Genomic DNA, 25153 nt, shown 5'->3' on the forward strand with positions numbered 1-25153 from the left:
AGTCACATCTCTCTTATTTCTTTTTAAATTCTTTCTTTGGTTTTGACAGTGCAGTTATGATGTCTATAAGAGTGGGGGTTTTTTTTTGTTTTTTTTTTTTTAACTTACCATACTTGGAGTTTATTGAGCTGCTTGGATAGAGAGAAATGTTTTTCATCAAACTTGGAAAGTTTTCAATCATTATTTCTTCAAATATTTTTTCTGTTCCCTTGCCTCCTTTCTTTCTGGAAATCTCATTAGACACATTTTGTTTGCCTAATATTCCATGTCTCTCAGGTTCAGTTTATTTTTCTTTTTTTTTCTAATTTTTTTATTCTTTTTTTTATTTTTATAGACTGCATTTTGATTCATTGTACACAAATGGGGTACAACTTTTCATTTCTATGGTTGTACACAATGTATACTCACACCATTCATGCAATCGTATATATATATATATATGCATATATATATATATATATATATATACTGTCTGTTTCATTCTACGATCTTTCCATCCCTCACCCCCTCCCACCCCATTTTCCTCTATACCATCCAAAGTTCCTTCATTCTTTTCTTCCCCCCCTTCACCCCCTCTCCTCATTATATATCATCATCCACTTATCAGAGAAAACATTCAGCCTTTGGTTACTTGGGCTTGGCCTATTTCATCAGCATGATATTTTCCAACTCCATCCATTTACCAGCAAATGCCATAATTTTATTCTTCTTTATGGCTGAGTAATATTCCATTATGTATATATACCACAGTTTCTTTATCCATTCATCAATTGAAGAGCATCTGGGTTGGTTCCGCAATCTAGCTATTGTGAATTGAGCTGCTATGAACATTGATGTGGCTGCATCACTGTAGTATGCTGATTTTAAGTCCTTTAGGTATAAACCGAGGAATGGGATAGCTGGGTCAAATGGTGGGTCCATTCCAAATTTTTTGAGGAATCTCCATACTGCTTTCCAGAGTGGCTGCACCAATTTGCAACTCCACCAGCAATGTATGAGTGTGCCTTTTTCCCCACATCCATGCCAAACTCTTATTATTACTTGTGTTCTTGATAACAACCATTCTAATTGGAGTTAGATGAAATCTTAGGCTGGTTTTAATTTGCATTTCTCTAATGCAAGGATGATGAGCACTTTTTCATATATTTGTTGATCACCTGTATCTTTTTCTGTGAAGTGTCTGCCCATTTCCTTAGCCCATTTATTGATTGGGTTCTTTGTATTTTTGCAGTAAAGTTTTTTAAGTTCTTTAAAAACTTTGGAGATTAGTGCTCTGTCTGAAGTGTGTGTGGAAAAGATTTTCTCTTTATTCTTTTTTCTCTCCATTAACTAGACTGCATATCTTCAGTTCCCCTTATTGGTGTGCACTAACTCCTCTACCACCTGAAATCTGCTGTTGAACATCTCTAACGAACTTTTCGTTTCAGATATTATAACTTTCAATGCTAGAATTTATGTTGGGTTCTTTTCTAGCACTGATATTCTCTATTTCATGAGACTTTAGTCCCATACATTCCTTTAGTTCTTTATATATTGTTTCCTTAGTTCTCTGAACGTATTTTAGGTAGCTGATTTAAATCTTATTTAGTTAGTACAATGCATGGACTTCTATTGACTGCTTTTTCCCCCTATATATGGATCATCTTTTCCTGTTTCACTGCAAGTCAAACGTGCACATTTTAAATAATGTAACATGGTTCCTTTGGAAATAGGACTAATGATTGTGCATGGATTCCTGTTATCGCCTGGAACTGCCTCACTGTCTTTGTCAGGGGGCTCTGTGTGCATTGTGGAGGATGCTTTCAAAGCTCAGCTAAGTAGTTGACAACTTTGCCCCAGCCTCCCATTTTGCTCTAAGGAGCCTTGAGACCAACCAGAAGGAAGAGTTTAGAGTTTCCTCAGGTGGGTCCTATGATATGCACAACCCTGGGCATGCAAGTGGCCCTCTACATCCCCAGGAAGGCAAAAGGGTTCTGTGAAACCTCCTGTGGACTTCACATCACAGTTTTTCCTTTTGAGATTTTTTTGGTCATTATTTGCCCCAACTATTATCACCAGCTCAGGCAGTTGTGAAGCTAAACATCACAACTGATCGATTTTGACAATTACCCTGGGGAAAATGTTTTCACTCGGCAAGCTCTGAGATAACTCTGGTGAGTGGGAAACCCCTTGCAGGTCAAAGGATGACTGGTCTCTGGGAATGGTCTTTGGGGGAGCTCTAGTCCCATTCTGGTTCCTCTAGTGGCTGCTAGGCTCCTGGCTTTTACCTTTGTTGTGGGCTGTTAGTTTCCAAGGCAACTGCAGAGCTGGGGAGGGAAGATGAAAACAGAGCAAGCAAAATGTCACAAATCTTGCTTTTCTTACCAAGATTCAGATGTTTTTCTTGAGCAAATGATCCCCAGACTGTGGCAAGCTTTGATAATTTCCAGAGTTCTGACAGTTAATTTTGACATTATTGACAATGTTCTCACTGGTTTTATGAAGATGTTCAGAGGTCTTTAGTCCACCATTCCCATTAACATCCTTTTCACATGCATTTGGAACTACACCAGAGTTACAGTTTTTTGCTTCATTTGTCAAACATAAATTAGGAAACACAAGGGAAGAAGAAAAGTCCGATGCCTTTAACCACATTTTTGTTCATTGTATTTTTTTCCTTCCTTATTCTCAAAGATTTCTCCTTTTATGAATTTCCATTAGAGAACTTCCTTCGGCCATTCTTTGAGATTAGATCTGGTGGTAACAAATTGGTAGTTTTCCTTCATCTTGAATTTTTTTATTTTTCCCTCATCCCTGAAAGATATTTCACTGGATATGAATATGGATTGACAGTTACCTTTTTTTCCAGTACTTAACTATTGTGCCACTTCTTTCTAGTCTCAATAGTTCCACTTTTGATAAATCCACTCTCACGTGAAAATTTTTCCCTACAGAAAAGAAAGTATTTCTCTTGCATTGCTTTCAAAATTCTTTTAAAAGTTTTCAGAGGTTTGACCATGATATATCTTCGTTTGGATTTCACTGAGTTTATTCCACTGGGCTTCACTCAGTCTCTTGAACATTGTAGTATTATGAGCTCTGCAAAATTTTGGAAGTTTCAACGATTATTATATGGCATACTTTTCCAGTCCCATCTCCTCCCTCCTCTCCAGAGACAATTATTACATTAAAAAATCACACTGGCCAGGCATGGTGGCGCATGCCCATAATCCCAGGAACATGGGAGCTGAGGCAGGAGGATCGCAAATTCAAAGCCAGCCTCAGCAATTTAGCGAGGCCCTAAGCAACTTAGTGAGAACCTGTCTCAAAGTGAAAAATATAAGGGCTGAAAAAACTCTATCATCTTTCTGACATAATCATTTTAGTAGCTCAGTGGTAAATCGTCCCTGGGTTCAATCCCCAGTACCAAAAAAAAGGAGGAAAAAATCACACCAGATTATGTTGTATCACTCCATGAACTGCTACCAGATAGGTGTAATTGATAATTTATTAATAATAGTCACAAATGAAAATGGTCTAATTTTTATAGATTTTGGAATTATAGTGTGGTAGCCTTATAACACAAATTGTGGGAATTTCCAATTTTTCCTACATTCTGGGAAAGTTTAAATCAGGCATGGAATTATACATCTTCATAGAAAGTATTTCTCAAAAGTCCACTTGGACATTTTTTAATGGATACTATTTAAGTATTTTTCTTACCTATTCTCTGTGTGTGTGTGTGTGTGTGTGTGTGTATGTGTGTTTGTGTGTTTGTGTGTGTTTATCTGTTTAGTATTCTGCTCCTTCTTGGATTAATTTTGATGTTTGCTTAATTTTGGTAGCTTATAAATCAGGTAGCTTATAAACCAGGTAGCTTTATTTCTCACCGTTCTGGAGTATGAGAACTCCAAGATCAAGGAGCCAGTAGATTTGTTACATGGTAACACCTGCTTTCTGGTTCATAGATGGCGCCTTTTCATCATGTCCTCAGACAGCAGATGAGGTGAGGAATCTCCCTTGGGCCTTTTTTATAAGGACACTAATCCCGTTGACAAGGGCTGCACCCTCATGACTTAACTCACAAAGCCCCCACCTCCAAATACCATCACCTAGAGCATCAGGATTTCAACATAAAAATTTGGAGAGATCACAAACATTTAGACTATGGCAGTGGTTTACATTTTTTCTAGAAAGTCATCTATTTCTGTATCTTTTATATTTAATGTCATTGAATAACACCTTATTTATAATTTTTAATATCTCTGTTATATCTGTGGCAGTTTTGCTTCCACTCCTTTCCCTTAATCAAGCTCATTAGGAATTTGTGTATTTAATTTGGGCTTTTTAAAGAACCCACTTTTGCATATCTAATTTGTCTTTTACAGTACTGTCTTTAGTTTTACTTTTCATTGGTACTATTTTAATGCCATTAATTCCAACTTTGATCTATATGTGTTGCCTCATTTTACATGGTTCATTTCTTTGTTCTCCAAGGTTTATGACTTATAGATACAACCCCTTCTAGCTCCTCAAAGGATCTGGCCATATGTGATTCTTTTCTTTTTTTTTTTTTTTTTTTTTTTTTTTTTTTTTTAAGAGTTGATTCTGTTTTATTATCTGACTGGAAAACAACCCTCCAGCACAGGAGGGGAGGGCTTAATCCTCCTTATCATCATCACCAGCCCCAGCCCCACCCTGGCCCTTTTTGGCATTCTTTCTCATCACGCAGCCTGGGTAGCCACACCCATATGGAGACCCGCGGGAAAAGTTGCTGTGCTCTGGGAGTCCAGGCCGACAATGAAGGACCGGATGTTCGCCATCTGCTTGCTGGCCCTGGTGTGGCGCTGACGGATGAGCACACGTGCGTAGTGGATGGACTTGGCCAGGGACAGCTTAAAGACCTGGATCTGCAGACACGTCTCCAAGAAATCCTCGCTCTTCAGGCCCAGTATGTAACCCAGCTTCATCGTGCCCTCGTCTAGCACCCCAAGACGGACAAGTTGTTGCAGCAGGGCATTGCCTTCATATAGATGTCAGGGATCCTTTTCGTCCGGTGTCAGCAGTTCCTGGGCAGCCTCGCAAATTTTGGCCAGAGTAAATTTGACTTTTTAGACCTCATGTTTCTTACAGAGACCATACTCGCCAATCAACTCCAGTTCTTGGTCGAGGCGGGATTTCTCAAAGGGTCTCCGCGGGGTCACATAGATTTTGCAATAAACCCAGCTCTGGGCCACCTGCGTGTTGGCTCCGCTTGGCGGTCTGCACCTACGCGCAGTCTCCAGAAACTAAAAGAGCTGATTCATTTTTTATTTTGCTTCAAACTGCCCTTCATGTTGCCTGAAGAACATGTTTACAGTGATGATGATTGGATGAAATGACTGCCACTGGATCTCATGGTCCCAAAAAATCTGCTCATCAATACCCCCATAGATAGGATACTGAAAACAAATTAAGAGAGGTGTATCTTTGCTTTTTCATAATTTTATTTCCCAGGTATCAGGTGTAGGGACGATATATCCAGGAAAAGCCTGAAAGTCAAACAGTGGAAGGTCACATTGAGGTATTATCAAAGAAGTGAAAACTGCTAATCACTTCAGTTCCACTGGGTCCAGCTCAGATCATATTCTAGTCCTTTCTCAGCTATTCATTCAGCCTGTTACAAAGAAGAAAATATCCAGGAAGGAGACTCTTTTACTCAAACATCCCTGTACTACAAAAGAGAACATTTCCCACACTTATCTAGTTAAAAGGAATCGGGACCTAAGTCCTCTCCAATTCAAGCACCTGAAATAATGCTGGAGACACCAAGTCACATTTTTGGAGTGTGAAATTACTCAGGGGAGCAATGAAAACAACTCAGTCTTTCTTGGAGCGCCTTGCAAGGTACAAGTTTGAATGATCCACTAATTGCCTCTAAACTCCTAAAAGCTAAGCAGTGATTTTATTTGTTCTTCCAGTTGTGCCCATTGGATTAGACCTCCTCAACTGATGGTCACATGTGCTGTAAGAATTATCCATGTGAGACATCAGAGTTTACTGTAGAACATTTTTCTGAATAATGATTGAAAAACCTCTTCCATCTTTCTGACATAACAATCATTTCCATAATCAACTCGTAGAGGCCCCTTTGTGAATTGCGGGAATTGAGCAAAGGGAAGAAAGGTACACTCCCTCCTTGGAGACTGGGGACACACAAGTACCTTAGAGACGCTAGCAGCGCTTAAGACTTACAATGTCATCCACCTTACCTCAAAGCTCACAGAGAGTTTGAGGTTGGACCCAATTCACCTATCTATAAATCTGAAATTCACTCCACAGCATTCCCAGGAGATAGTTGACCAATTTCTTACTCTAGTGATGGAGAAGCCACCATGTGACAGGCCCACTAGGCATGTGCTCATGCAAGGCCTCTCTGTATTGCTCACACCTATATCCCCAGTACTTGGCTCCCAGTGGTACTCAATATATACCTGTATCTCCAATGCTTGACATACAGTGGTGCTCAATAAATATCTGTTGAGCAAATGAATGGTAGAACATTCTTTTGTTGAGCGGATCTCAGGCTCCCTCTAAATTCTACCCTTGGATCTATTTCTGCCCTCTGAGCCACACACAAAGACACCCTGTTATTCAGAGAAGACTTAGGTCTGTGGTCCCCAAAATGGGCTATGTATACATGGGTATAAACAAAGACTGTCAAAAGGGTATACAGACATAGACAGTTTTGAGAGAATGAATTTCCACATGCATAGGTATACTTCTCTAAATGATCCACCTGGAATTGGACCTTACTAATCAGAGGTCTATCGGTAAGGTCTAATCCCCCACCCACACCAATTCCCCCTGCCACCCCTGTCACAGGGACTGTTTTTTCACTTTACTAAAGAAAGACATATCTCTCATTCATCCCAAATATTTCTCTGACACCCTGGCCAGTGTGTAAGTATTTGAAATGTTTGAGTTACATAACTAACATTTCAGTGACTGGAGTAGTACATCACTTTGTATGCCACATGTTCTCCAATTCTTTGCTTTTGACAAAATTAAAGAGAAACCTAATCAATTTGTCAGCTGATAAATCACTGAAAATAATGTATGATGATAGGTTGCTCTTTAATTCTTGATAATAGCTAGGAAGGAGTTCAAAGAACCAAGGGACATCTCTATATCAAAACTCCATTCTCATCTATTTATATAAAAGAACAAAGGATCTCAAGGCTTAGATTTATAGAAACTAAAATTAAGTAATGTTCATTTTTGTATGCTTGAACTAATCTCTAAAAATGTCCCATACATCTCTCTAAGCAATAAATTTACCATAAAATTTTACTTTTATGTTATTCATACATAAAAATATTATATTTTTATGTCATTTTTATCAATTGCATTCTAATAACAATTGCAATGATAATTCAACTAACCATAAATATTTTTAACACCTATTAGAACCTTATAGTCACATCAATTTTTAAAGGTATTTGCATTTATATGCTTATTTTTGCAGCAGGAAAGTGTGATAATAACAGACTTTCAGCCATAAAAAATATATTAGAATAAGATTTAATGGGGACATGTAAAATGAAAATACAATTCCAGGAGAAAAGTAACAAGTTTAAATCTCCAGCTATTAAAGAGCTAGGCTCAAGTATATTTTCAAATAGATAATGGAATCAGATTATAAGGCATTTAAATTTTATTAGATCTAAGAGTATTTTAGATTTGAGTATTGTATTATATTAGCTTTAAGAATATTGTGCTATTTTTATTTTAAATTGCCAATAGTTAAAATGAAAATTATATTCCTTGCAATTTTATAAAAATATAAAATTCAAGTGTCATCATTAAAAATGAACATCCAAAATAGTGAGAAAGGCAAAATACAAAAGGTTTAATATTCCATGACTAGCACTGCTTTGGGGTTTTCCCCCTTTTCAGTCCTGGGATGAACCTGGAGCCTCATGCCTGCTAGGCAGGCACTCTGCCCCTGAGCTACACCGCAGCCCTCCATGCGGGAAGAAAATATGAAAAATTAAATGTTAATGTGTTGATGTGATTAGATTTTGGACAAATTTTATTTGTTGGATTTATAATGAAGTTTATGGAACAAATAAAACAAACAGAAATAAAAAAATGAACATCATCTTCAAAATTCCTGTAGGATATACAAAACAATTTAAGCCTAAAGGCCACAGCTTGAATGTTGTCTCAGGCCTCTGCTGTCCATCTCACTGGCTACTCTGGATCATACTCTAACCACCTTTTACCTAGAAGAGAGCATGAACTCTTCAGGGTCTTTCCTTGGTTGGACAGTCATGAACTTGAACATGAAGTTGAACTCCTACAACAACTCTGGTTATGTGGTTCCTTTTTCGTAGTCTTGGTTGGATGTCATCCCACCTGTGATTTGTTACTGACAGGACTCTAAGCTGGGTCAACTTTAAATCAAGTCATTCATTCATTGAGATGAACCTACTGGAGAGAGAATATTGACATGGTTTTGCTTCATCTTGTTCAACAAAGAGTTCCACATTTGGATGACATAGAAAAGAGGTAGCAAAACAATAGCCCTTGGGTCATATCAGGCTTACAGATGTGCTGGGTTTGAAATCCAATGCATTTAATACAAATGCTCCTCTACTTACAATGGATTTACATCCTGATCTTTGAGAATATCTTAAGTCAAAGTGCATTAGGTACACCTAAACTGTTGACTATCAGAGCTTAGCCTCACCTATCTTAAATGTGCTCAGAACACCTTACATTAACCTATAATTGAGAAAATCACCTAACACAATGCTCATTTTATAATAATGTGTGAATATCTCTTGTGATTTATTAAATACTGTGCTGAAAGTAGAAAACAGAATAGTTATATGGATACATTTTCAAACTGTCAAAAAGTAAAAAATCTAAGTGGAGCCATCATAAGTTGAGGACAACGCATATGTTTTCTTTCAAATGTAAAAGTTAGAGAGGAAAAAGAAAGTTAGGGGTGGGCTTATGAAAATCAAAGGAGATCAGCAGAGGAAAGGACCAGGGGGTAGAAAGAGGCCAGAGAGGGAGAAAGGGGAGTGATGTTGACCAAATTGTATTGTGATATTGTGTGTATATATGAATATGCAGCAAAAAAATCCCATTATGTACAACTATAATGCACCAACAAAAAATGTGGAAAGAGAAAAAAATAATTTGGGGACTATCTGCATCTTCAAGAAGCATGCTAGATCAGAGTTGAATTGTCATGAATTCAACCTGAATGGTAGTAATGTTTGCATGCCATTACGAGTGACTTGGAGATATCACTCCCTTGTGCAGGGTGCCCCACCCTGCTTGTTTTACTGAGCGTGCTTTCAATGCCTGGCACCTACAGGCAACTGTACCCAAGACCCAGACAAGAAATTTTTTTTCTACAGACTATAATAGCTATATTGATATTATCACTTTATCATAGGTATCTTAAAACAGGCAATACTAAGATGACAATAGGATAACAATATTGGTAAGCAAGTTTAAAACAAAAATACTCACATTCCATTTCTCCAAAGAATTCTTCCTAGTTCATCATCAACTCTGGTTTCTTTCTGCTCCTTGTGCCTTCCCTAGAGCCCTGACTACCTTGTCTGCTTGGGTCCCCAGGATGTGAGAATGAGGACAAAAATCTGTGGAAGACTACAGTATTTATTCCACAAATAGGTCACCTTAAGAAGGACCTGGAACTACAGAAGACACAAGAGTACTTTAGGGATCTTGCAGGTAGATCACATTGATCAAGGGTCTGGGGAGTGCCACTCCGTGGAGAGCATAGGACGAAAGAGGTCAGACAGGATCCACACACATGGAACCCAAAAGCTCAGCAATGGAACATGGGCACCAGGCAGAGGGTATCAGAAGCCAATGACCCAGAGGTCCCCTAGAGCTTTACTGGTCATCTATGGATGGGATTTTTTTCTAGGATCTATTACAAGTGTCCAAAGTAATGAAACCAATACACCTCTGGTCAAATTCCAAGTCATTCCTGCTCCCCAGCCCACTGGATTAACAGTTCAACAACAATGGATTATCTGATACTCCCATGTTCATAGCTGTATTATTTACAATAGCTAAAACATGGAAGCAACCCAAATGTCCACCCATGTAAATGGATGAACAAAATACACTATATCCACACAATGAAATATTCAAACCTAAAAAGGAAGGAAATCCTGAGACCATTATGGTAAGTTAAATAAGCTAGTCACCCAGAAACAAATATTGTATGATTCCACTTATGTGAAGTACTTGGAGGAGTCAAATTCATGCAGACAGTTAATAAAAAGGATTGCCAGAACCTGGACAGCGGGGTAATGGGAGCTGTTTAATGGGTACCAAGTTTCAGTTTTAAAGAATGAAAAGTTCTGGAGCTGGATGGTAGTAATGTCTGTATGCCATTATGAATGTATTTACTATCATCGAACTGTACACTTATAAATGGTTATGATGGTAAATTTTATATTTTATGTATTTCACCACAGTAAAAAATGGGAATAAAACCAAATAATTTTCTTTATTAAATTGAAGAAAATAAAGTCAACTTTATCTAGTAGCAAAGAAAACTAAGTCTAATAATAAGGGGAAAGTTACAATTGAGAAAGAGTGTATTTGTGTGTGACTCAGAGGACAAAAATTAACCCAGAGGGTGGAATTCGGAGGGAGCCAGAGATAAGTTCAGCAAAAAGAATGTTCTATCATTCACTTGCCAAATAGGTATTTATTGAGTACCACTGTGCACCAGGCCCAGGAGATACAGGTATATATTGAGCATTACTGTGTGACAAGCACTGGGGACAAAGTCCCTTGTTGGAGGGCCTCCCAGGGTGCCTGCCCCACAGTGGACTTCTCTGTCACCTAAGGAAGAAATTGAACAGTTGCCTCCCAAGAATGCTGTGGAATGAACTGAGATCTACAGGCAGGTGAATTGGGTCACACCTCAGACTCCTTGTGAGGCATGGTGGGTGGCAGAGTAAGCCTTAAGAGCTGCTTGTGCCTCTAAGGTACTCGTGTCTGCAATCTCAAAAGAGGAAACATATCTTTTCTCCTCTTTAATCAACCCTCCAAATTCACAAAGGGGCCTACAGAGTTTATTCCCGAAATGCTTGCTACTACACAAAGATAGGAACGCAATCTGCTGATGTCATGTGTCCCTGGTCATGTACTGAGGATCGGGACAGACCCACATTAAGGGACATTCTATCATATTACTGGCCAGTGTCCTGCAAAAGTGTTAAGTACACTAAAGAAAAAGGAAAACCTAAGGTGCTATTACATTTGGAGGAAGCTAAGGAAGACAGGACTAAATGCAATGTGGAATCCCAGATAGGATCCTGAAGCAGGAAGAGGACATCTGTGGAAAGACTGCTAAAATACAAATAAAGGCTGCTGTTGATTAATATTTGTACCATTGTTCATCTTTTAGTTTTGATCATCATGCAATGGTTCTTTAAAATGTTGATACTGGTGAAAGTTGGTTGTAGACCTCTTTGGACTATTTTGGCAATTTTTCTTTAATTCTAAATTATTTCTAAATTTAAAAAAATTTAAAAATCCCTACCCCTGGGCCCAGCTTCAGGGAACCTAGTCACCAGGTTAAGCTTGTGAAGTGAAGTCCATACTGCCCTTGTGCAGGTTGCTAAACAGCCTCCATGTAACCCTCATCAGTCCCAAGACCTGTAAGTGATGCCCCTTTGGATCTCTTCCGTCCTGTACCTTTCCTGTAAAAGTAGAAGCAAGATTTAGGAATTCTGGAAAGAATGATGTTTAAAACAGCCAGAGAAATTCCCTTCTCTGTCTCCCCTTCAATGGCAGCTGCAGACATCTCCCTCATCCTCACCCTCCTCTACTTGGGATGGAGGGTTTGGTCCATCTTTGACCCAAGCTCTTGAGGATACTGAGGAACTAGAAATCCAGGGAGATTTAAGAAGGAATAGGAGGAGAGAGGAGTCCACATTGCCAGTTATCTTTCTTAAAGCAAACCTGACCGAGACCCCTCTTGGCTCCAGCAGCTCTCACATTTCTCCTCTCGGCATAAGCCCGGTCTGACCTTCACATCACTGTACATCATGGCCCTAGTCAAGGTGAATCTAGGCCAGCAATTTCCCTTAAAGCCAAGAGTCATTTTGTCACTGTTTCACCTATAACCCTCCAACAGTATGCTTCTCCATCACCCACCCCCACCCCCACCTTTGGGGACCATGCTTCTCCTCCACCTGCTCCCTTTCTTTCCCCTAGTGAGCTGGTTGAACACGGAGATTCTGGCCCAGAGGGAGTATCACCTATTGTCTTTGTTCCTTCTTTCCCTCTCTCACTCAGCTACAATTTGGAGCATCCAAAGGAAAATCCTGCCTAATCACTTCCAGGCTTCCCTCCTGGGGGGGCAAAGGCAATTGACTTAGAATCCTATTATGCTTGGAAATCCATGGAGCGCAAACATTATCAACAGAGATGTTACACATCCTGTCGCAATGGCTAAACATAACTCAATTTTACATATAAAATTTTAATTCAAAACTGATGAATAAGGAACCATTTTACTCACTCTCAATGACTTAAGAGCTTATTTTCTTTCTGCATCCGTCCCCCCAGCCCTCAGCTAAGTGCTTTCTTCCCAGAACTCATTAAATCATTCTTCCACTTTCTTTTCTTTTCCCCCATCACCCCCACCTCAGACTTTAAGATTTGTTTCCTTTTTACCACCCACTAAAATAACCTTTCTGTGGCCGTGTTAAACGTCGTTCTTTGCAGAATTCCTAAGTCTTGCTTCCACTTTCACTTCTCCCCTCTGCTTTCCCCTGTTCTTCCACCCCTGGGGTATCCACTTATTGACTTTGGATCTGCTTGCTCTTTAAATCTTTTGTAGATTGAAAAGAGAATTGCACATTTCCCTCTGCGTGTTTTGCCAGAAGACCCCGTTTGGCAGCAGCTCAGACACTGCTGCCTGACTTTTTGCAATTCTGTTTATGCGTCTGTTTGCTTGTTTCCTGCACTGCTTAGCAAGGGCCCCTGCCAACATGCTTTAGGACAGACTGCATGACTCTATTGTGGACCTGCCCCTAGGCCAATCAGCGGTCATCAGAAAGCAACTCAGTGTCATCCCTCTCCCCTTCCCCCATGCCCTGACTGTTCCTTCCTGTCACAATTCCATAGGCCCTGTTCAAGACCCAACTCTGGTTTACTGACCCTATTTAATTCTAACCATTCTCCCAAACTGGCCAATCAGGACTTCTGTATAAATTTGGCCTTCTCAAGCTTCCATGGCAACCTGAACACATGGATTTTAGCCTTGAAAATGATCTTAAGAACCCTCTGCCAAATTCCCTATGTCTCTCCAGCAAGTGTACAGTTTCATCTATGGAGGTGCTATGCACAGAGGTACCTACATTACCAACTCCCTCCAGAGCAATATGATAATCCAAATGTTCTAGCATATGTGGATGGAGGCAGATTAAACACTGAGTTTGAGTCCGAAGAAAGATCTAGTGCTGGTCCCATATCTCTATGCCTATACATCGTGAGTCCTCAACTCACAAAGATTCAACTGACAACAATGATTCAACTTATAAACATTTGAGTTTATGATGATATGAAAGCATTTATTCATAAAAATGTTTCTAAAATTTTGTTTTTTTGATACCAGGGATTGAACCCAACAAACTTAACCACTAAGCCACATCCCCAACCCTTTTTTTTTTTTTTTTTTTTTTTTGTATTTTATTTAGAGACAGGGTCTCACCAAGTTGCTTAGGACCTCACTATGTTGCTTTGTACTCATGATCCTCCTGCTCAGCCTACTGAGGAATTACAGGCATATGCCACTGCACCCAGTATGATACAAAATTTTGAATTTTGATCTTTTCTGAGCTGGCATATGCTTTATAACAGTCTCTTAAGATATTGCATAGCAGTGGTAAATCACAGCTCCCAGTCAGCCATGTAACCAGGAGAGTGAACCACTGATGATCTACAGTGTGCTATGCTGCTAAGCTGGGATGTTCAATAGGTCTGGTTTGTTAAATGCATTTTCTAATATTTTTCTAAATGCATTTACAATATTTTCAACTAACAATGGGTTTATCATAATGTAAACCTGTCATAAGTAGAGGAACATCTGTACTTACCAAGCAGGTAAAATCTCTGCTCTAAACATTACTTTCTTAAGTTTTTTCAAATAGGATGACAGTACCTCCCATGCTTAATCCAGAAGACTGTAGTGAGAATCAAATGAGATAATGTGTGTTGGGAAAATGGCACTATGAAGACTCCATGATAGGTAGAGAGGGAAAGGAGAAGAACTGGGGAGTGATACTGATCAAATTATAGCTAGAGTGTGTGCATGCACAACTGTGCAACAACAGATCCCACCATTATGCATAATTATAATGTACCAATAAAAATACAGAAAAAAGACTCCATAATAATAATAAGATGCAATGTGATTATTATATTGTTATTCAAATAAGTAATTGTACTTTCCCTTGTGGGCCTCCATTTCTTGGTTTGTTAAGTGGCATAACCCTCTCCTCTCACATAAGGGATTCCTGAAGCGACCTAGGACACTTTAGCCAGGAGAAATGGGAAAGACCCTACAATTCCTGTTGAACATCTCAGAATATTTCACACAACAGGATCAAAGTGATCTAAATGCATGTTTTCCATTGACAGGAGAGTTTATTTCAGTTAGGCTTCCAGGAGATTGATCTCAGGCTAAGGACACCTCTGTCATAGTGGGAATGGGCTGCCCTGGATAGCAGTTCCCCATCACCCTGATTCTGCCATCCCAGACAGCCTACTGCAAACACAGCCAGTACTCACCACAACCGTATGCTCTGCAAAGTACTTCACAAATATTATTTCACTTAACCCCCATCACAGCCCTGTATAGTAGGTATTTAATATCTTCTTCCAGCTGAGGAACAGAGAAGCTAATTAACTTCCCCAACGTCATACCACAGAGCCAGAATTGAGATCCACATCAGCCTAACTAGACAATCCAGGCATTCCCAACATGCTGCATTCCTCACAGATGTGTGTGGTGTGGTCATCTACATTGGAGATGGTGGAACAGGTCATTTTAAGAGCTGCTCCCCAGAATTAAGCTTCAGGGGTCCTCCTCCCACACCTTTACATTCTGTGATGTTTAGCTTGTCTTTTTTTTTTTTTTTTTTTTTTTTTTTTTTTTCTTGGACTGTAGCTTATAAGACTTACACTTCATACCTCTGAGAGTCACAGCGATACTCAGGTGCTCAGTGATAAATGCCCTCTTGAGTCTCTGCTGTTAGGTCCATGAATACATGGCCTCCCCTTCGTCCTTCCACACTCTTGTAAATCCTTGAAAGTACAAATCATACCATTCCAGAGGGGCAGTTTCCGTCCCTGTTCTTTTCTTTGTCCTTTCCCAGTAAATGGAATCTGAAAGCCTGCCTCCCCTGCTCTCATCAGTCCCTTTGTCACTAGTATAGAGGGGGCCATAATAATAGTAATGAGCAAGAGGGTGAGAAGCCTGCCATGCACCAAACAGGGGGCAAGATACTCTGTTTAAAGCATCCCAGACCCTACATTACTGCCCATGAAGAAAGTGACATTTGGAAACTTGCACACAGATGTTTACAGCAGTTTTAGTCATAATCCAAAACTTGGAAACAACCAGGATGCCCTCAGCAAGTGAGTGGATAAACAAACTGCAGTATATCCACACAGTGGAATATTATTCAGCACTCAGAAGAAAGGGGCTACCAAGCTATCAACAGACATGGAGGAAACATAGATGCCTATTATTAAATGAGAGAGCCCAGTCTGAAAATGCTATGTAGTATGTAATTCCAACTATATAACATTCAGAAAAATGCAAAACCGTGGACAACAGATTAGTAGTTGCTGGAGGGATTAAAGGGGATGGAGGGATGAATATGCAGTGAAAATACTCTCTGATACTGTAATGGTGGACATGTGTCATCATATATTTGCCTTAAACCTGAAGAATGTCCAACACCAAGACTGAACCCTAATGTAAAGTATGGTGTCAGGGTGAGATGGTGTGTTGCCATGGTAGGTTCGTGATTTTAACAGATGTAGCTCTCCAGTGGGAGCGTTGATGGTGTGCGGGGCTGTGCACTCAGGAATTCTGCACTGTCCACTCAATTTTGCTCTGAACGCCAAGAAACCACCTTGAAAGAAGAAAAGAAAGAAGAAAGGAAGGAGAAATAAAAAAGAGAGAGAGAGGAAGGAAGGAAGGAAGGGAGGGAGGGAGGGAGGGAGGGAGGGAGGGAAAGAAGAAAGAAAGAAAGAAAGAAAGAAAGAAAGAAAGAAAGAAAGAAAGAAAGAAAGAAAGAAAGAAAGAAAGAAAGAAAGAAAGAAAGAAAGAAAGAAAGAGAAAAAAAGAAAAGGAAAGGAGAGGAGAGGGGGAAATGTAAAAATCAAGGACATTTGGGATACCTAGACTACACAAAAGAAATGCCGATAAGTATGACTCATCAGGTGCTTCTGTGTGTGGATAAGTTTAGTGGAGAGGACTTAGGGTCCAGGCTGGAACTGACAGGCAAGCTCCTGACTAGGGCAGAGGTATCCCAGAGCAAGCAGGGCAGCTGTCTTCTGCTATCAGGCTGAATGAGGTCAATCTGAAAAAAATGTCTATACAACAGTCACAGGCTTTATTCACTGGACAAGTGATTTCTTCGTAATCAGGATAATTTTATCCATCATCTCCTAAGGGTAGGACATGAATCTTGTACAACTAGAGGAAATTCTACTCAGAAACTGGATGCTTGTTGGGGAAATTATTTTGTTAATTATTCTGGGTGAATATAATACTGATTTCAAACAACTATAGCTGAAGTCATCAACAAGTACAATGGTCATTGTAACCCACAAGAATCAGGGCTCTATTTTATCTCTAGGTAAAAACTATTTTTAAGGTACTTCATCAATCACTGGCAAGGTCAGCCATACTAAACATTCCAGAACACACAGGGGAAATCTCTGTGGGCGTGCCCAGACCCGGGCCTCAGCCACTCATTGTTTTGCAGCTTCCTGCCCAGAGCGTCAGTGAGTCTGCAGGGCCTGCCACTGCACAGGCTGATGCACAGGTGCAGGGGTGCCGCGGTCCGCACAGCTGGTCACATTCACCATTGCCCTGCAAGGGCTCGTCCCTGCAGGCCCGCTGTCTTCATACAGTAAACTGCACCCTGGCAGCTCACAAGGTCATGGTGAGCATTACGTGGAATACCAAACACTGATGCTTTGCAGTCAGCTCCTCACTGCGTCAGTGCTCAGCAGTGGTTGTACATAAGCATCATTCCTTCCTACTCAGGCCAAGCCTGTTGTCATTTCTCAGGCACATTAAGCAGTACATTTAACACTGAGCATACCAATTCATGCATATATACTTTCTATAGTTCATGAATAAATGAGGGTGTGCATGAATAATGAATCACAAATGAGTGAACTCCTTATCTTTGCAGATGAAGATAGTAAAGATCAAAAAAAACTGTGTTATGCAGCCTCCCTTTCAATGGAGGATGATCAAGGAGATGCAGTGGAATTTCTGAGTGGAACTTCTAGGACAGCACATTAACAGAGAGGCTGACAGCCCCAAGAGCATTTCTTCTTCTTCTGTCCTTTTTTTTTTTTTTTTTCGAAGTGTGAGAATACCAATGTGGTGGCTGGATCCCTAGCAGCTATTACAGGCTCTGAGCTGACCTTGAAGATGAAGTCACATACTAAGGGTAGCAAAATATAAAGACAAAAAGTGTCTCCATCCCCAATATCTCTGGGGCCCCTAGGTAGTCCCTGAGCATACAGCCTACATCTTACATGATGAGGGAGGGAGCTTATCTGATTTCAATCACTATTATGTTTGTTCTCTGTTACTGGAAGCCAAATACCTTTCTAACTGCAAAGAAACCCTCCCTCCAAAATGCCTGCCCTTTAGCTGGACCCTGTTCTTCCCCCCCTTCTCTGAACACCAGACTGGCATGCGGCTCAGGCCTGTGCCTTTCTGAAACCCCACAGCTTAGAATATCACCCACAATGATGTGCAAAATAATCAATGGCTCAGACCTCTCCCCAAGCTCTAGATTCATATCCAGTCTCTAAGTCAGCATGTCTGAAAGAGAACCTTAATTCCCCTCACCCTTTATAAACCTGTTTCTCTCCCCACTTACCCACCTCAGAACATTTGGCCACTATTTGGCCAAAGGACTGAGAATCTTTATGATTCTTCTTTCCTTCCAGTCATCAGAAAGTTCCTTCACCCCTCAAGTATGGTCCCCATCAGCCCACCTCCTCCCAAGCCCCAGGTGTCATTATCACTACTCCCATCTAAACTCCCTGCAACCATGCCAGCCCTTACAGCCTGCCCTGCACATGGCCTCAGAGGGTCACTTTTCTGCTTGGACCCCTCAACTATGTGTGAATAAGAGTAAAATTCACATACCTCGCCCTGGTGCCCAGGGCTCTCTCATCTGCCTTCACCTACCTCCTGCCCTCAACTCCTTTCCCCCACCTACATCTACACCTTCCAGCCACAGCTACAGCCCCTTCTTTTGCAGGCCTGCTAGCCCCACACACTCACTGACCCCTGTCTGATGTCCTTCCCCAAGACCAACTCAAGCAGAGCAACTGCAACTCACATGCAGCTCAGAGACCACCTCCTGAGCATCTCCTGCCCACTGGGCTCAGTAGCCGCCAGCCTCCCCTTTCCTCCTAGTCAACCACTTTGGGTTATTTTCTTCGTGACTTTATCCTCTCTGAAATTATCTCATTAATTTCTTTGTTCTCTAGTATATTATTTATAACATGTACCCCCATAAAAGCAGAAAATCTTTTGTCTTCATTTCCAGGTTTTAAGCTATGCCTGGCTCCTAGATTTCTCAGTCTGTAACCATCCATCAGGAATGGAAGAGCCGTGGTGTTGATGTCAAGTCACAGTCTTTGTTCTGTGTCTTTGGCCTTCCTTCTGATGTCCAGCTCCTGCATTCAGTATAGACATTTATGAGTTGACTTCTGCATTCCTGCAATCTTGTGTTCAATTCTTCTCTCAGTTATAACCTATAAGGTTTAGCATTCTTCCAGAGCCCTTGTATATAAAATCGGTTTTGCTATCTTGTATAAAGTTAAACTGTGGGTAATAAACACAGTTTCTCTGAAAACAGATTTTGTCCTATCATCCTCTCCAATTTACTGTTATGAAAAGGCCTAACATCATGCTCATTTGTCATTTGTTCCTTGCTAAGTGACATGTACTCTCAACACTGGATGCTTTTATACCTTTTGGGGTATTTGTTTTGTTTTGTTTTTGATATCAGGGATTGAACCTAGGGGTACTTAACCACTGAGCCACATCCCAGCACCCTTTTTATTATTATTTTTGTTTTGAGACAGGGTCTTACTAAGTTGCTGAGGCCGGCTTTGAACTTTTGGTCCCCCTGCCTCAGCCTCCCAAGTCACTGGGATTACAGGCATGCACCACCATGCCTGGCTCTTTTATATATATTAATTAAATTATCGATTTTTAATCATGGACAAAGGATGTATTTTTGTTGGTTTATTTGATTTTTACCAAACTTGCTTGAAATACATTACTTAAGTCAAACTCTGGATCAAGAATATTTATTCTCCACTTAGAAAAGTTTTTTTTTTTTTTTTTTTTTTTTTGTTGTTGTTGTTGTTGTTTTGCAGTGCTGGGGATTTGAGCCCAGGGCCTTGTGCTTGTTAGAAAAGTGTTTATTATGTCTTTGACGATTGCTTCTTTCCATTTGTCTTGATTTCCCCTTGCAACACCTATGTTACTGAAAGGTTGCTTCTCCTCTTACTAGTTTTCATGAGTGATTTTTATTAGTGTTTTAATCCCCTGGTCCTTTTCCTCTGGATTCTAGGAGAGCAGTTCAGGTCTGCCCTCACATCACGCATGTTTCGGCTGGTCCAGTTGTCCCCATCACTGCCATCGTGGAGATCTGGGCTCCGCTATGGCGTGTGTGCACAGGTGACATCTTTTCCTCGTCTCAGTTATGTCTTTTCACCTGAGCTTTCACCCTAGCCTGTTGTCTTTTCATCACCCTGAGCAATTCTAATAATCACAAATATCCTTATAGCTCACTGAGAACATGAAATGTAGATTTTAAATCATTATTTCTTCTGAAAAATAAAATTTTCAAAAAATTATATTCTTAACTATATTTAGGGTGCTAAGTTCAGAATGCAATCATCGATTTAACTTTTCTGAATATTCATCTCCAAAACCTCTGTGACAGAAGACAGATAGCGCAATGACTCCCTCTTTGCCTGATCCCTGGCTGAAAGTCCCTTGGAGAGCTAAAGCCAGAAGGCACAGCTGGCTCTTCCCAGTCCAATGTCACCACAGGAGTCTCAGGCTCTCATTGCTTTGGTGTGGTTCTCTGGGCTGAGGCTGCTCAGGTTCTTTGACACACTCAGAGACAACATACTCCCTTGCGAGGGTGGGGAGAGGCTTGGGCAGAAGGCAGAGCAGGGCTCATCTCCAGCCTGCAGCACTGCATCTTTGGGGATAATACTTTCTGGCTTTCAGTGTGACATATCTGTCCCCTTTTCATTCCCCATATTGCAAGGTGGGAGGCCATGTCCAGACTCCAGACAGATCGGCAGCAGTCCCTGCACGAGAGAAGAGAAGGGGGCTCTTCAGGCCTCTGCTGGATTCAATGACTTCTTTAGACCTTGACTGGAGCCAAGGCCTCTTCTTACCTCTAACCAACTGAGCCGCTAACAATGAAAAAGTCCTCAATTGTGCTCCCGAGTCTGTTTTATTGTTGCCAAAGATAATGGAACTCCCTCCCAAGGATAACAATTGTTGACATTGTTCCTGTGCATGTTTAGTGTTGCTTTTTTGTCATTTTTGGAACTTTCATGTGTATTTTAAGGACAAGTTGAAAGAGAGATTATTCAGAGTTAAAATAACCGTAGGCCCCATATCTTCATAACACAGAACCCACAGACTCATGTCTAGTAGGCTCTCAGGAAGAAAAATACAAGCAAATTAAGAGTTTGAGATCTTTGGAGGCGGAACTGATCTGGAGCCAGGTTGGGAGGAATCTAGGTGGAGATAGAAGGAACAGGTCACAAAAGAGAAACAGCAGTCAAAAACCATCTAAAAGTACACACACCACCTGGACAGAGGCAAGAAACGAATACAAGTTACAAACCAGTTTGACAAGGAAGGAAACAGCTGACACTCAGCAATGTCAGCTCTGGGAGACAGGAGCCCAGGGACCCATGTGGAGCCAAAGTGGAGCCATGGCTTCCTAGATCAGGAGGATCTAGTTTTCAGACATGATTTGAATGTGTCCCCCAGAAGTTCATGTGCTAGAATGGAAGCTCAGTCCTCAGTATGAGTGTTGAGAGGTGGTAGGATCCTTAAGGGGTGGGGCCTAATGGGAAACAATTAGGACACTGAATATACTGCCTTCTGAAGGAATTGATGTAGTTTTCATAGATTGTTAATTGATGTAGTTTTCATAGATTGTTATAAAAGGGAGCCCAGTTCCTCCCTCTGACTTCCTGTCTCACCACGTGACCTCTTTATACTCACTATTGCCATTATGATATCTTCTACCATGTCTCATGATAACCAAGGCAATACTAGAACCAAGCCTTTGAACCTCAGAACTGAATGCTAAATAAGCCTCTTTTCTTTATAAAATACCCAGCCTCAAGCATTTCATTATATCACCAGAAAACTCACTAATACAGAAGCCTGAGGTCTCCCTCAGGTCACCCTGAAGATAAAGCCTAATAAAGCTGAGTCAGAGGACACCAGCTACTGGTGAGCTACCTAATATGACACACAGATTCTGTAGGCAAGCCTGAACAGCATCTCAGAGCTACATCTCCAGGCTCCATATGAATTCCTTGGCACATAGTGATCCAAGTTCCCCATTCTGGGTTGAACAGTATGCCTTATTTCTATGAGGCCTACAGTTGCCTCAGGGGCTCCTGGTCCTAGTTCTACACATGAGATTTCCCCAAGACACTTCCTTTTTCCATCTCAAGACTTTCAGGCTGATATCATGGGAACCCTGAGACTGCTCAATGTCTTTGCGAAGCATGGCTTCTAGATCCCAAGCCCCTCAATGAGCCTCCGGATGTGTTCACTGAGCAAACACAAACTCAGTGAGAGCCCAGAGCAGTGTCTGAAGGCTGGCTGAGGCCAGGCAAGAAGCAGATGACTATGGACACCACCATTCTCTTGGCAGCAGAGACAAGGGAAGCTGAATCAGAGAAGGACTGGCATAAGTGTTCTCTATTTCCCTTGCCCTAGTTTTTTGGGGAAATAAGAAAAGGGGATATGAGGAAGACTGGAAGAGTGATCATGCTGTCAAAGTACTCAGGAAGGGTGCCCCACCCCTTCCCACACACATATGGACCCCTTCTCTGCCTCCTCCTTCCTTGGAGAATGAGTCCTTGGCAGAAAAATTGCCATCCATCCTATTTCTGGTTGGTGCTAGCAAACATGTCCCAGGCCAAAGGCAGCCTGCTCCCAAGACTTCAGCCCTAGACCTTGGCCACAAGTGACCATGACTGTGTCTATCAGAGCTTGGAGGTCTCCCACACCTGCCCCATCTCACCTCCTGCAGCAGTCATGACGAAGGAAGTCCATACATTCCTCCAAGAAAGAATGATTCTTTCCTGGGACATTGCCAACTATACCTAATTACTGTACAGCATATTCCACATAAACATTAAAGGGAGGTTAAATTTTGTGCCCAAGGCAGCAGAAACAGACTTCTGGGGATTCTGAAAACCCCAGCTCTTGCATTTCTCTTGCAAAGAAGAGGCTGCAACCTCTTCAGAAGGTGAAGATATGGGTAGGTCGAGGGGAAGGGGGACTAACTTGTAAACACACACCTCCTGTGTCCAACACCCCCACTCTTCCTAACCACCCACACCATGCTGGTGACAGACAACCATATTAGAAAAACATTAAGACCTACTGTGATGCAAAATCTGAAAAAGCTCCAAGACGGAAGTTCACATCTATATTAAAAGTAATGGGAACCTGGGTATAGTGGCTCAGATAGACATAGTCATGGTCACTTGTGGCCAAGGTCTAGGGCTGAAGTCTTGGGAGCAGGCTGCCTTTGGCCTGGGACATGTTTGCTAGCATCCATTGCCCTCAATGTCGAAGCTCATTGCCCTCAGTTCCTCCTGGACCTAGCTCTGTTCATTTTCTCATCCATCTGCTGAGGGATCCTTCTCTCCCAGGAACTGAGGCTGGAACCCACATGGAATAACTATCACCTCCAAGCTTCTATTCATCATCATAGACCGCCCCCATCTTTACCAGAATTCTGCCAAAATCCCACCTAGCCTTCAAGGACAGCTTAAATTCTGTCTGAAACTCCTGAAACTCTTCCAAGCTCTGGTTCCCATCCTGGTCTTCCCCTGCAGATGTGTACCCACACATGCACCTCTGCTGAGACCATGAGCCCAGCGAGGAGGGCAGCAACGGTCTCCTCCTCTCCCACAACCTCAGCTCCTCCCACAGTTCCTGGCACTTGGATGTTCAACAGTCGTGAGGGTGACTGGAAGAATGAACAGGTTGCAAGCTCTTTGACCATGTGGTCTGGTCCCCACGAATTTGTTATGGCTTGAGGAACACACTTGAACATTTTTATGATAAGAAGGGAAAAGAGAAGAGAAAGCTGAAGAGGGAATGGAAATAGAGACTTGGAAGAAACACCTGGTATTGAAGTTGTTGCTTCACTGTTGGTATCTAGAATCCTTGAAATCTTCATGAACGCTTTTCTATGAAGAGAAGCACATCAGACAAAAACAGTTTGAAACAAACATACTTGGCTGTGAGTTTTATGTACGTAGTTGGGCAGAATAATGTGTTACTCAGAATTCCTCTTTGCTTATTCAGGTAAAAAAAAAAAAAAACTGACTAGGATGATGAAGGGTAAAATCAGAGTTTCTTGAGGGACCTGAGATGGGGGCAAGCATCCTATACCTCCCATTCAAGGACACAGAAGCCACCAGGTGCTTGCTGCTCGTGGATTTGCTGAAAACAATGGCAAGGGGGACTCTCCGCCCGTACCCACCATGTATGGAAATGCTGCCTTAGGGGCAGGGTAACAGCTCCAGGCCGGGGGTTCACGCTCATGGTGGAGTCCTTAACTGTAGCAGCCCGAAGAGGTGGGATTTGAACCAATCACACCCACTTTCTCAAGAGGCAGTGATGGTCTCTGCTTTCACCTGTTTACACACACACACACACACACACCATACACACACACTTACACACACGCATATAGAAGTTTAGCACCAACACTGCAATCAAGCAGGTGCTCCATGTGTTCATTTGGATCAAACTGAGTGGCGCTGAGTTGAAATGGCAAGTGGCAGTTTGGAGCAGAGTGCCATCCTCATGACCCATGGGGGCCTGAATCTTCATGAATCTGAATCAGGACTCTCGATGTGCTCCCCTGAGCACTCAGAGGGGTGCCTCTCTCCCTCTTGGGCTTGATCTCTTATAGACAGGGTTCTATAGCTGTATTTCTGAACCTTATGAGCCCATTTGGAGGATGATTAAAAAGGAGAGAGAAGGATGACATGCTAAATAATGTAGAAAATGGAGTCTTGTTTACTTTTAAAATGGAAAAAGAGTTTGCCAGTGAAACACAGCTCTCCATTTCCCTCTAGAATTCTGTTATTAAAAATAATCTGTGATGAACTCCCGGCACCTCTCTCACAAGGCCGTCCAAAAGCTTCAAAAATAACGAAGCATGCTCCAGAAGAGCAAGATGCATTCCAGCAGGACAGCTGGACCAAATTGCCTTCTGCTGGGCTTGGGCTGGGGGTAGAGCGGGAAGAAAGGCAGCTGGCAATTTTGTAAATTAAGCACATGGAGGACAAAATTAGTAAATGTAAGTAAAGAAGCGTGGTCCTTCCAACTCTTCAGATACACTCAGAAACACTGTGTAGACAGACAAATTCAGCACAGGGCCCCACTCATGTGCATGCATGTAGGCTTTACACACACAAAAACACCCAGAAACTTGCACATAATCTCTTCCTGACATGACACACTCAGAGAACACACATATTTGTACACATGAGCACAAACCATAAAAACAACATCTGCAGACACTAGGAAACAAATACACCCCTG

At 41.5% G+C, this 25153-nt stretch overlaps 1 pseudogene across 1 annotated transcript; it reads right to left on the reverse strand.

Annotated features, from left to right (window-relative positions):
* Nucleotides 1-4574: 4574 nt before the first annotated feature.
* LOC306658951 (small ribosomal subunit protein uS4-like) lies at nt 4575-24145 on the reverse strand (annotated as a pseudogene). Its single transcript has 2 exons — nt 23993-24145; nt 4575-5267 (listed from the first exon to the last, which is right to left on the reverse strand). The product of its transcript is annotated as a small ribosomal subunit protein uS4-like (transcript).
* Nucleotides 24146-25153: the final 1008 nt, after the last annotated feature.

The sequence above is a fragment of the Sciurus vulgaris genome, assembly GCF_902686455.1.
Source record: "Sciurus vulgaris genome assembly, chromosome: 4".
Classification (NCBI taxonomy): Eukaryota; Metazoa; Chordata; class Mammalia; order Rodentia; family Sciuridae; genus Sciurus; species Sciurus vulgaris.